Source organism: Canis lupus, chromosome 17 (assembly GCF_003254725.2).
Source record: "Canis lupus dingo isolate Sandy chromosome 17, ASM325472v2, whole genome shotgun sequence".
Classification (NCBI taxonomy): domain Eukaryota; kingdom Metazoa; phylum Chordata; class Mammalia; order Carnivora; family Canidae; genus Canis; species Canis lupus.
Genome location: NC_064259.1, coordinates 51,462,794 through 51,475,686, shown reverse-complemented (window position 1 = coordinate 51,475,686; position 12,893 = coordinate 51,462,794). Strand labels below are relative to the sequence as shown.

The following is a 12,893-nucleotide window of genomic DNA, read 5'->3' as shown; positions in this document are numbered from 1 at the left end:
CACCAAGGCAAAGACAAGGGATAGGCTTTCTGCTAAGACACACAGCATGCACACAAATTGCTCTTACAGGGCAAGTGGCATTGCTATGTGGGCAGTGCAGACCTGTGCAAAATGCTATACAGGGAAGCACCATTCATAGAAACTTGAGTGTGAATGGCATGTCTCTGGAGGTGTGAAGTGCAGTGGTCCTGAGTGCCTCAAAGAGCCAGGATCTGAGTCCAGGTTTGTGTAATTCTGATCTGTGCTTTTTCATTTTGGTTAAGATCACCCAACCAATCCCTCTTGTCCTGTATATATGGGCTGTTGAAGGACATTTTTAAGGAACAGATAAAATCATGATTCTCATACAAATATAAAATTTACAAATGTTAATTTTTTTATTTAACTCATTAATCAAATGAGTGCCCCAGTAAGATGGTACAGCCAGTTCAAAAGGAGAAGCCAGAGAACAGACATATTTATAGATCAGGAAAATGGAAATGAACATGCAAATGAAAGCAGAACTGGCCTCTTTCATTGGAGAGGGAAGTCACTTGAACCTCCACCAGATTTTACATGCCTAGAGGCAAAAATTATTTTATATCATTCTAACTTTTCTTCAGTATGAAGAAAAGTATATTATAAAGTATAATAGTTAAACAGCAACGAAAGCCTGGAATCAGATAATCTGGAATGGTGTGATCTAAACAAAGATCACTTTCTATTGAAACACACATTTTCTCCTGTAAAACCCACCTAGCGATGTTTAGATTTTAATTTGCCTGCTCCTGTAAAGTTATCTGTATGAAAATTCTGGTCGACAGAGAAGTTAAATCTATCATTGAAATGAATAAATTTGTATTCTGGGCTTGTTTTGTTTTCTAGGTTACTTGCTTGTTTTAAGCAAGTCATCTAGGTGTATAAGGCAAATCAGTGATGACCTAAATAGATAATTTATAAGGCTTCTTACATTGGCCACAGACTGGTTTTCCTACCAGAAACTGACAGTGGCTGAAAAAAATTTTTTAATTCAACACTGAGCTTGAAGGGCATCAAAATAAGTAAGCCTCAGTTCTATATTCTCATTGCAGAGACAGCCTTGTACACAATGAACCATCATACAGGGTAATAAGTACTGCACCGGAGTTGAAAATAATGTGATGCAGAATCACAAAGGAGGAGGCAGTGAATTCTGGCTAGAAAGTTAACATGTCATCAGGGCCTTAAAGGAAAACTAGAATTTAACCAGCATGATTTTTCCGGTTATACAGACACAAGAACTTCTGATTATATTTCCAAACAAAAAGCCAATCGCCTAGATGATTCCCAGACCTAGCCTCCTGGTGGTGATACCCTTATGTAGGTTCCTCCCACGTTGTATCAGGATTGGTCTGTATACCTATGTGTATGTGGTGGAAGTGGCAGTGTGTGGATTCCAAGGCTTACTTATAGAAGACATGGGGGCTTCCGCTGTAGTCTCTTGGATTCTCAGAGAAATCAACTGTCATGTCATGAGAACACTCAAGTAGCCTTATGAAGAAGCTCAAATGGGAAGAAACTGAGTTTACTCTGGGTCAGTAGCCACTTACCTACTGCCTGTTTCCTAGTTTCCTTAGCAGCTGGTTTATCTTTGTGATTAAGTTCTTGGGAGCAGAGGATGTGTGCAATTTTTGGTACTTGTCTTTAACATAGAGCTTCTCAACCTTTTTATTATTGTTATTATTATCCCTGCATGAGGAGCCTTTTTAGACTTTTTTTCCAAGTTCTTCCATAAAATTTTAATACCACAGATACATTGTATATCTGTTTATATACTTTATAAGAATATATCTACTGTATCTACAAAAAGACTAGTATTTTTTGCCCTTCTACCCCTTATGAACCAGCTTTTGCCCCCTTAAAAGTGATATTATCCTTGTTGAGAAAGCATATTTTCAAAGGATTGGGTTTGCTCTCTCCTCTTTCTTTCAGCATGTGGGCTGGAAGGCAGACTCCTGTGGTGTGCTAACTTCAACTCTGCAGACAAAGGGAGCTCAAGTGACAAGATGGAAGGAATCTGGGAGATTAACATCATAGAACAACCTAATAGCCTGTGTGTAGAAAGTTAATTGAGAGAGAAACATATTCTGATCTTATTTGAGCCATCTTGTTTTGGGGCCATTGTTATAGTAGCTTAGCCTTTATTCTAACAAATATGCATCTCATTTTTTTCAAAACTGCTTAGAAATTTCAAAAATTTCTTTAATTTCCATGTCACTCAAGTCTGTTTGCCAATGACTATATGAATGTTATTTACCCTTTGCCATCTGCAAACAATCTATGATTACCAGTACTACGAATTGTATAAATATTAACATTATTTGATCCAAAAGTTGGGCACCTCTAGGTGATATCTCATAATCATTGAATGAAGGTGTTACCATGCTTTATTTCATTGCATATATTGCTAGTTTGATGTTGTTTTGTTTTGTTGGGTTTTTAACCACTCATTTTATAGTAATAGAGTGTACTAACAGCACACACTCCTCTCAAGTCAGTTCCCTTGTTTGTAAAATTGGTCTAATAACACCTACCACACAGGATTTAAGGACTAAATGAGATAATGGTAGTAAATTATTGAGCATATTGCCTTATTTGTAAGAGACCACTGCAATTTTTTTTTCTCGAAAGGGAGAAAGAGAGAGAAAAGAGGGGCAGAGAGAGAGAGAATCTTAAACAGGCTCCACACCTAGCCCAGAGCCCGATGGAGGGGTTCCATCTCACAAACCTGAGATCATGACCAGAGCCAAAATCAAAAGTCAGGTGCTTAACCGCCTGAGCCACCCAGGTGCTTAGGATACTGATACTTTTTAATAGTCACGTTTTTGTTAATTTTTCCCCTCTTATGTTCTACATCTTAGCAATGTAATCTTTTATTAGCAATGTAATGTGTACAATCTTAGCAGTGCCCAAGAGTGTGTGTATAGCAATATATATTGCTATTCTTTTCTTCACACTCACATATATATATAGATAGATACAACAAACACATATGAGTTTTTCTCTTTTATAGTGATTCATCTATTCAAATTTTCTATTCTATTCTCAGAGTCAATTTTTATTAATTTTTAATTTATACTTTGCTAAGAAGTCATTTTCTTTCTATTTTTAAATTTCTTGTCATGAGGTTGCATGTGATATTCTCTTGCAATTTTAAAGCTCTTTGATATTTCTTTTATTTCTGATCCATGCATTTTTATTCACCCCTTTTCATCCTTCTCCATTCTGCCAAAATTAGAGTTTTGTTTTCTTGTTCTTTAAGAGAACAAGCTTTTGTATTTATATATCCTACTATTACTTTTTAAGATTATTCTTAAGTTTATCTGTATTAATTCCTACTTCCTACTGCTTTTTCCTTTTTATCCTTTTTCCTTATTTTGAATAAATAATTCCTTTACATTTTTAAAAACCCTATGTAGTGAGAAAGGTATTTAAGGCTTTAAAATTTCCCCTAAGGACTGTTTTAGCTCCTAGAATGTTCATTCATTGGTCTAAAATTTTCTCCTTTTGACGGGATAAACACTGGGTGTTATACTATATGTTGGCATATCGAACTTCAATAAAATTTTCTCCTTTTCATCATCTTGTAAATGGTTTGTAATTTCACTTCTGATTTCTTTGGTTTTTTTTTCAAAATTTTATTTATTTATTCATGAGAGACACAGAGAGAGAGAGAGGCAGAGACACAGGCAGAGGGAGAAGCAGACTCCATGCAGGGAGCCTGATGGGGAACTTGATCCCGGGACTCCAGGATCACACCATGAGCTGAAGGCAGGTGCTAAACTGCTGAGCCACCCAGGGATCCCCATGATTTCTTTGATACAAAGATTATTTAGTAGTATATTAATTTCTAAGTATTTATGTTTTTTTAAAAATCTTTTTATTATTTGGAATTTTATTGAATGACTAGAGAATCTGACATATAAAATCTCTACTTCCTTAAAAATATTTCCATCCATTATTTATTTTAAATGACATAGTTGTGGGGTGTCTGTGCCTCAGTTGGTTAAGCATCTGACTCTTGATTCAGCTCATGTCAGGATCTCAGGGTTGTGGGATCAAGCCCCACATGGGGCTCCATGCTCAGTGGGGAACCTGCTGGAAATTCTCTGCCCCTCCGCTGCTCACACACATAAATTTCTCTCTGAATAAATAAAAATAAAATCTTTAAAAAAAAATAAATGACATAGTTGCTTCAGCATTTTTATTCTATAGATTTTTTTTTTCACTTTTCATGGAGATAGATGGAATGGCTCTCAGGTAAAGAGAAGCAATATTTAAGATTTTTGACACGAACAGGCTGCAGAAACAGAATAAGAATTTCTCATCCCAGGAGTTTTCTTGTTTGTTTGTTTATCTCTATAGGCATAGTTTAGAAGAGCTAAACAGCTCTACTTTGAGCTCAGTTTTCTTAGAACAGGGGCAGTTTGAATAACAGAAAGTTAGGAGGAAAGGACATTAAAAAAGCAAAAATAAAAAACTTAGGCTTTTTAGATGCAGCTAGGAGTTCTGGGCAGTTAACCAACGTTTGGTAGAACACTGTGAAGGTCCAGCCAAGAGGGGAGGCCTTTTTTGTGTGAAAACACTGCTGTTTGCTTTACTAGTTTTACAAAGAATATAGATTGATGTTGGTAGGACTTAAATCTCATGATGGGTTAGGGGAGGATGAATAGAAGGGAATGTCCCAAATTAATGGGCCATGGACATTTGTTGGACCCTCCTAGTGTTTTATATATGTTTTAATTAGTTGCCAACACTTTGAAATAAAGCAGCTTTATATAAACACGCAAACACACACAAATCTGCATTTCCAGCATTTAAAGACTTGGAAGCTCTGAGAACACTGAGGTTACATTAGCACATGGCTGCAAGAAGCTGGAGTTGGGGAGCACCTATCAGTTTCAGAGAGACATGTGCTCTCCACCTAGACCATCCCACTGCGCCCTCTTACTCGCAGTATCTAGGCCGAGTACCTGCAGTCATTTTTCTCTTTGTACTTGCACTGCTCTTTGTCCCCTGTAGCTTTAAGAAGGAAAGCCTGTACATTTCAGATCCATTTATCTTTCAAAAGTGGGGAGAGAAAAAGGCCTTTTTATTATTAAAAAAAAAAAAAAAGGAAAGAGATTGTGTGTGTGAAGAATATTTCTGTGTTTTAATATGCACACCAAGTGTGTCTGTCAAAAGAATGCAAATTAAGATGCCATTTTAAAACCAACCCCACATAGCACCATAACTAGTGTTTGGAAAAGATTTAATAGGGTTTGCTTTTGGTGAGAAATAAATAAAGAAAGCCACTATGATATGTATTTGTTTATTTAGTAAGAAAAAAAAATCCTGGGATCCCTGGGTGGCGCAGCGGTTTACTTTTTTTATTTTTATTTATTTTTATTTTTTTGCAGCGGTTTAGCGCCTGCCTTTGGCCCAGGGCCTGATCCTGGAGTCCCGGGATCGAGTCCCGCGTCGGGCTCCCTGTGCATGGAGCCTGCTTCTCCCTCTGCCTGTGTCTCTGCCTCTCTCTCTCTCTCTCTCTCTCTCTCTGTGTCTATCATGAATAAATAAATCTTAAAAAAAAAATTATAAAAAAAAAGAAAAAAAATCCTGGGTATCAATATCTTATATGGATGGTAAGTTCCTAAAGCAATGCCTTTTGAGGAAAGCAGAAATCATGTACCTCAAACCTAAAGAAAAGTAAAGAAATGTAAATATTATTGGAAACACTATGTCATAGAATCTTGAAGATATGACTGAGAACTTAAAGGCAGATTACATTTCAAATTTAAATTATTTATGGCATTTTCAATTTGAGCTCATGGAAACACAGATAGATAATATCATATATATGTGGTGGTGTCTGAAAATTTTAATGGGTCAAAGAACTTTTGGATTTGTCACCCATGAAAAGGCCAATATCAAATGATTCATTTACGTGTGTTAGGAAAGTCTGTCAAAATTTTATGAAAATAAGTTAAAAATATATTAGCTTGATTATAGATAGTGCTCCTGGAATAATAAATAGTGCAGGTTAACACTGGACATTTTGATGATATAGTGAAAGAATAAGAAGACATGAATTTAATGATTTATTTATTGCAGATTGCACTAGGAATAATTTTAGGACAAAAAGATTTAAAAATGCAATGAATATGGTAATGCCACCATAAACTGGCTACCGATTCTTGAACTTTAGGTGTTTCAAGGCTTTGCAGGATTCATGGTTTGTACAACTCTAGTCTCCCATATACAGTTTAAGGCTGGAATGGTTTTTTCTAACTGTTCAGAGAAATCAATCTGTACTTGTCATCCAAGGGAAAATATTTGCCTCAGTTTACCAGTGAAGAATGCTCAAAGATTTGGCTTTTTTTTGGTTGAATTACAGCTCAAGTAAATACTGCAAATATTTCTTTACAGGGGAATTCACAGGGATTACCACATTTATATGATTCAGTTCTCCCATTTTAGTAAATACATGTTTTTTTGGCAAACATTTGGTAAAGAATAATCTGGATCATTTTTATATGCTGAAGTTAGTTTCCAGAAATGAAACTAACTTTTAGACCACATTTCATGTGGTCTTAACTGAATTCCCCAAATGATAGAATTTGAGACTGAATTCTAAGGCAGGCTCTTTGATTTTATGCTTTATGAAAATGAGCTAATATTTCTCAATTAATAGCAATAATGTGAATGGGTACTACAAATGGAAGTATAAAAACTAAATATTATAACATTGGAGCAACAGAAGTCCATGAATACCTTCTAATTACCCTATATTCAAAACTCACTATGCAAAAATTTCATTTTTGTTTGAAAATGCCTGTGTTTAAGAGGAATTGTCTTCTTTTTATGAAACTCAATTTTAAAAAATACTGTTCTTAGTTTAAGGATTCAGGGATGAATGCCATATTACACATTGCATGCAACTCTAACTACATTAGCATCTTGGTCCAAGGGAAAGGGTGTCAAATTCTTGGTTTTAGGTCTAAGGTGTGAGATATAGGAAAACCTTAATAATTAAGTGTCCCTATTTTTTAATTTGTATTTTGACAGTTTCAAATTGATAATCTCTACTATCATAAACGCTTGTATTATGTTACATATGCCTAAATGATAGTTTATTAAAAACAATGTTTGATTCTATTTCTGGCATTTGAATTTTCTTTGATTTTTTTAAAAGATTTTATTTATTTACTCATGAGAGACACACAGAGAGAGAGACACATAAGCAGAGAGAGAAGCAGGTTCCCTGCAGGGAGCCTGATGTGAGGATCCTTCCCAGGACCCCAGGATCACACCCTGAGCCAAAGGCAGATGCTCAACCACTGAAGCCACCCAGGTGTCTCTGAATTTTCTTTGATTTTGAACACTTCAATTATTTATCATTATTCAATTATTACATATATTCAATTATTTTCTATTTGATATATTCAACTATTAATATGTATTATTCAATTATTGTAAGTTACTAGCTGGTTCTGAGTTTGTTACCCTTCCCAATGGTGGAAGGTAAAATCTTAGCTATATTCTTGGGGCAGATTCCTATGAAAATATGGTGATCATATCATACTAATTAATTTAACACTGTTAACCACTTTTCCATAACTTGGTCACTAAACGTATCATCATGGTGATTTGTTTCATGGTGGTAGCTTTAGGAAGTAAAACTGAAAAATTCCTGCCTATTTATTTCAGCATCATAAGTACAGGTTAGCCATTCCAGTATCATGTAATAAGATTTTTCCCTTCACCCTTCTTTCACCCCTACAGAGTATTCCATGAGAATTCCTTATCAAATCTTCAGGGCAAACTTTAAAAAAATAACACCCATGAGCTTTGATAGGATCAGAGGCTCCATCCAGATTCTGTTTAGGCAAGTAATTGTGTTCAGGTGAGGAATCAGAAGCTGTACTGTGTTTTATAATAACTCCTAAGTTTCTTTGTTGCCTTATTGAAATTCTTGAGTTGGGGACCAGATGACTGCTGTCTATGAGAAGCTGCCTGGTACTCTTCTCTCCCTGGCAGTGCTACCCTCATCCTGGCTCCGATGCAGCTACAGCTCTGCCCTCTCAATTGCTTGCTGTTTGTTGCCTTTTCATAGACTTATAGACCTTAAAGACTCCCTAGTAAAGCTTTTGATGACATATACACAATCTTTTTGTTAAAGTTCCCAAACCAGCTCAAGGAAAACAGAGAAAAAGAGGACAATGGAAAATGTTTTTCTAAATTTCAAATGATTGGTAGTACTGAACTGTCACCATGAATATATATTTTTCTTGTCCAGAAAGTTGTGTCCAGTTGGGTGTTTAAATTTTAATTTTGCTAAATGTTTAGAAGTAACATTTAAGAATGACAGTATCAGGGGGTCCAATGGCAACTTAACACCTTTCACATTTCTCCTGGCTCCCTTTGATCCTTCTTTGGGCTCAGATAGAATTATGCTTCTGAATACACTCTTCAGTGGTTCTCAAGTATGGCCCCTGTGCCAGGCAATGCTGGGAACTTGATGGAAATGTAAATTTTGGGGCCCCATCCTGACCTACAGTATGAGAAACTCTCGGAGAGTAGGATGGGCAGCAACCTGTGTTTTAACAAACCTTTCAGGTGATTCAGGTGAATGCTAAAGTTTGTGAGCCACTGCTTTATAGAACTTGAATTATACTTGTGTTAGATTTGGGAAAAAAAAAAAAACTTGTGTTAGATTTGGATGTGGAAACCTATAAAGGTTTTCAAACTCCTGTAGTGTCTTCCTGCTTTCCTTCCGGTTTTCCTGTGGAAACCTATAAAGGTTTTCAAACTCCTGTAGTGTCTTCCTGCTTTCCTTCCTCCTTGCTTTGGGAGTCTGGATGAAGTATATATATTGTGATGAACTGCAGACCTTTATCCCAGCTTTGTGGACTTTTGTGGTGGCTATAGTCAGCTAACTGCCTTGAATATTGTTCAGGTCATGGGTGAGACAGATCCTTGGGCACTTTCAGAAGAGGTCAGAGCAGGCATCCCAAGAACTATTGATCATAGGGAAAGCTAGTTTTGAAATCTGGCCAAGCAATTATTCCTATCTGGTTATTTAATGTAAGTAATTCACTGGAGGAAAATAAAATCATGGAGGAAATGACTTTGTATGTGAAATTGTGTGTTGTTTTTTGTTATAGTAGAATGTATGTAACGTGAAATTTTTCACTTTAAACATTTTTAAGTATGTAGAGTGTACAGTTCAGTGGCATTAAGCACATTCACATTATTATGCAACCACCACCACCATCCATCCTCAGAAATTTTTCATCATCCCCAACTGAAATTAAGTGCATATCAAGCAATAAGGACCCCTTCCTCACACTCCAAAGCCCCAAATAACCACTCTTCTGACCTTCTTTCTCTATGAATTGACTATTTTAGGTTCCTCATATAAGTGGAATCATACAATTTTTGTACTTTTGTGTCTAGCTTATTTCACTTAGCATAATATCTTCAATATTCATCTACATTGTAGCATATATCAGAATTTCATACTTTTTAAAGGCTGAATAAAATTCCATTGTATGTATATACCACATTTTGCTTATCCATTCGCCTGAGGGTAAGTGTTTGGGTTGTTTTTACCTTTTGGCTATTGTGAACAATGCCACTATGAACACTGATGTACAAATACCTATTCGAGTTCTGCTTTCTATTCTTTTGGGTATGTATCTAGAAGTGGAATTGCAAAATCAAATGGTAATTCTGTTTACTTTCTTGAAGGATTGCCATTTTATTTTCCACAGTGACTGCACCTTCCCACCAGCAATACACAAAGTTCCGAATTTTTCCATATCCTCACCAACACTTTATTTTCAGGGTTTTTTCAAATAATGCATATTCTACTGTATAAAAAGTGTATCTTACTTGGTTTGTGTTTCCATAATTTCATGTGCTTATTGGTCATCTGTATTCTTCTTTGAAGAAATGTCTAAGCTTTTAGCCCATTATTTTAATTGAGTGTTTTGGTTTTGAGTTGCAGGGCCTCTTTATATATCCTGAATATTAATATTTTATCAGATAGACAATTTGCAAATATTTTCTCCCCTTCTGTAGGTTACCTTTTTACTCTGTTAATAATGTCCTTTGATGCACAAAAGTTTTTGATTTTGATAAAGCCCAATCTAATGTTTTTTCTTTTTTTTTTTTTTGTTTTAAAGATTTTATTTATTTATTCATGAGAGGCAAAGAGAGAGAGGCAGAGACATAGGCAGAGGGAGAAGCAGGCTCTGATGTGGGACTCAATCCTGGGACTCCGGAATCATGCCCTGAGCCAAAGGCAGAAGCTCAACCACTAAGCCACCGAGGCGTCCCATGTTTTTTCTTTTGTTACCTGGGCACTGAATGTGTATATCACTTTGGGAATTATTGATATTTTATTTATTTATTTATTTAGAGAGCCCGGGTGGTGTGGGGTGAGAGAGTTATTGACATTTTAACAATTTTAACTCTTCTAATCTATTTAGTTGTTGAGTGTTTTTACCAGGAAAGGATGTTGAAATTTTTTTTAAATTTTTATTTATTTATGATAGTCACAGAGAGAGAGAGAGAGAGAGAGGCAGAGACATAGGCAGAGGGAGAAGCAGGCTCCATGCACCGGGAGCCCGATGTGGGATTCAATCCCGGTTCTCCAGGATCGTGCCCTGGGCCAAAGGCAGGCGCCAAACCGCTGCGCCACCCAGGGATCCCAAGGATGTTGAATTTTGTCAAGTATTTTTTGTGCATCAATTGAGATGATTATGTGTTTTAATTCCCATCCAGTTCATTTTATGAAGCTAGTATTACTGTGACACCAAAACTAGACAAATAGAAAAAAGTACGGGGGATCCCCGGGGGGTTCAGCGGTTTGGAGCCTGCCTGTGGCCCAGGGTGTGATCCTGGAGTCCCCGGATCAAGTCCCACATTAGGCTCCCTGCATGGAGCCTGCTTTTCCCTCCGCCTGTGTCTCTGCCTCTCTCTCTCTCTGTCTCTCATGAATAAATAAATAAAATCTTTAAAAAGAAAAGAAAAAAAAGTACGGACTGATACCTCATGAATACAGATACAAAATCATTTTAAAATATTAAAAAATGGAATCAACCAAGATATATAAAAAATTATATGCCATAACCAAGTGGGGTTTATTCTAGGGATGTAAGGCTGGTTTAACATCTTAAAATTAATCACAAGAATTCACCATATTAACAAGGTAAAGAAGAAAAATCACATGGTCATATTAATCAACATGGAAAAGACATTTGACAGAATTTAACATCCATTCATGATTAAAAACTCTCTTGGGCAGCCTGGGTGGCTCAGCAGTTTAGTGCTACCTTCAGCCCAGAGCGTGATCCTGGAGACCCGGGATCGAGTCCCACATCATGCTCGCTGCATGGAGCCTGCTTCTCCCTCTGCCTGTGTCTCTGCCTCTCTCTCTCTCTCTCCCTCTGTGTCTCTCATAAATAAATAAAATCTTTAAAAACATAAAAATAAAAACTCTCAAAAAATGGGAAGAGAGGAGAACTTTCTCAATGTGGTAAAGAACATCTACAAAAGCCTACAGATAAAATCATATATAATGGTGAAAGACTGAATGCTTTCTCTTTAAGATTGGGAACAAGAAAAAAAAAAAAAGATTGGGAACAAGAACAGTGCTGGAAATTATTACAGAAAATAAAAGGCATACAGTTCAGTGAAGAAGAAATAAAACTGTCCCTGTGTGCATATGACATAATCATCTTTATAGAAAAGCCAAGGAATCAACAGGAAAACTAGAACTAATATATGTTTGGCAAGGTTGCAAAGTATAAGAAAAACATACAAAAATCAACTATATTTCTAAGTACTATCAGTGAACACATGGACACCAAAATTTAAAATACAATACCATTTACAGTTGCTCCAAAAATATGAAGGACTTATGTGTACTTCTAATGAAAAAAGGTACAAGATGTGTATACTAAAAACATACAATACTGACAAAAGAAATCAAGAATGATCTAAATGCTTCTTTGGAAAGAAATACTGTGGATTAGAAGATTCTACATAGTGAACATGTTGATTCTCCCTAAGTTGAAATATAGATTTAATGCAATTCCTATCAAAATCTCAGTAACATTTTTTATAGATATAAACAACATTATTCTAAAGTTTATATGGAAAAACAAAGTAACCAGAAGAGCTACAACAATTTTGAAGAAGAATACAATGGGGAAAGTCAGGCTATCTGATTTTATGAGTTACTATATATAGCCATAATAGTCAAGACTGGTGTTGGTAGAAGGATAGACACATAGATTAATGGCACAGAATAGAAAACCCAGATAGATACCTACACAAACATGCCCAACTGATTTTTTACAAAGATGCAAAAGCAATTCAATGGAGGAAAGATAACTGATTCAACAAACAGTGCTAGAGAAATTGCATACCCACTGGCAAAAATATGAGTTAAACAGTAGTTAACAAATAGTTAATAAAGGGAAACCAATCAAATTAGAAAATGAACAACAAAAAAGGGAAGCCTAAATGACTCAGCTGGTTAGCATCTGACTCTTGAATTCAGGTCATGATCTCAGAGTTGTGAGATTAAGCCCCACATTGGGCTCCACACTGAGTGTAGAGTCTGCTTAAGATTCTCTCTCTCCCTTTCCCTGTACCCCTCCCCCCCAAAAAAAAAGAAAGAAAAGAAAGAAAACGGGCAAAAGACGCAGTAAGGCATTTCAACAAAGAAGATAATACAGATAGCAAGTAAGCACAGGAAATAAATGTTCAGCATCATTAGCCATTAAGGACATGCAATTAAAACCACAATGAATTATCACTATATAATTACCAGAATGGTTAAAATTGAAAAATAGTGAAAACCCCAAACACTGGCAAGGATG

The 12,893-nt window shown here is 36.0% G+C and overlaps 1 protein-coding gene across 6 annotated transcripts in view; it reads left to right on the top strand.

The window, feature by feature from the left end:
* The window catches only part of ZNF638 (zinc finger protein 638), a 137,126-nt gene that overhangs the window by 8,959 nt on the left and 115,274 nt on the right, over positions 1-12,893 (top strand). The gene's annotated exons all lie outside the window — the stretch shown is intronic.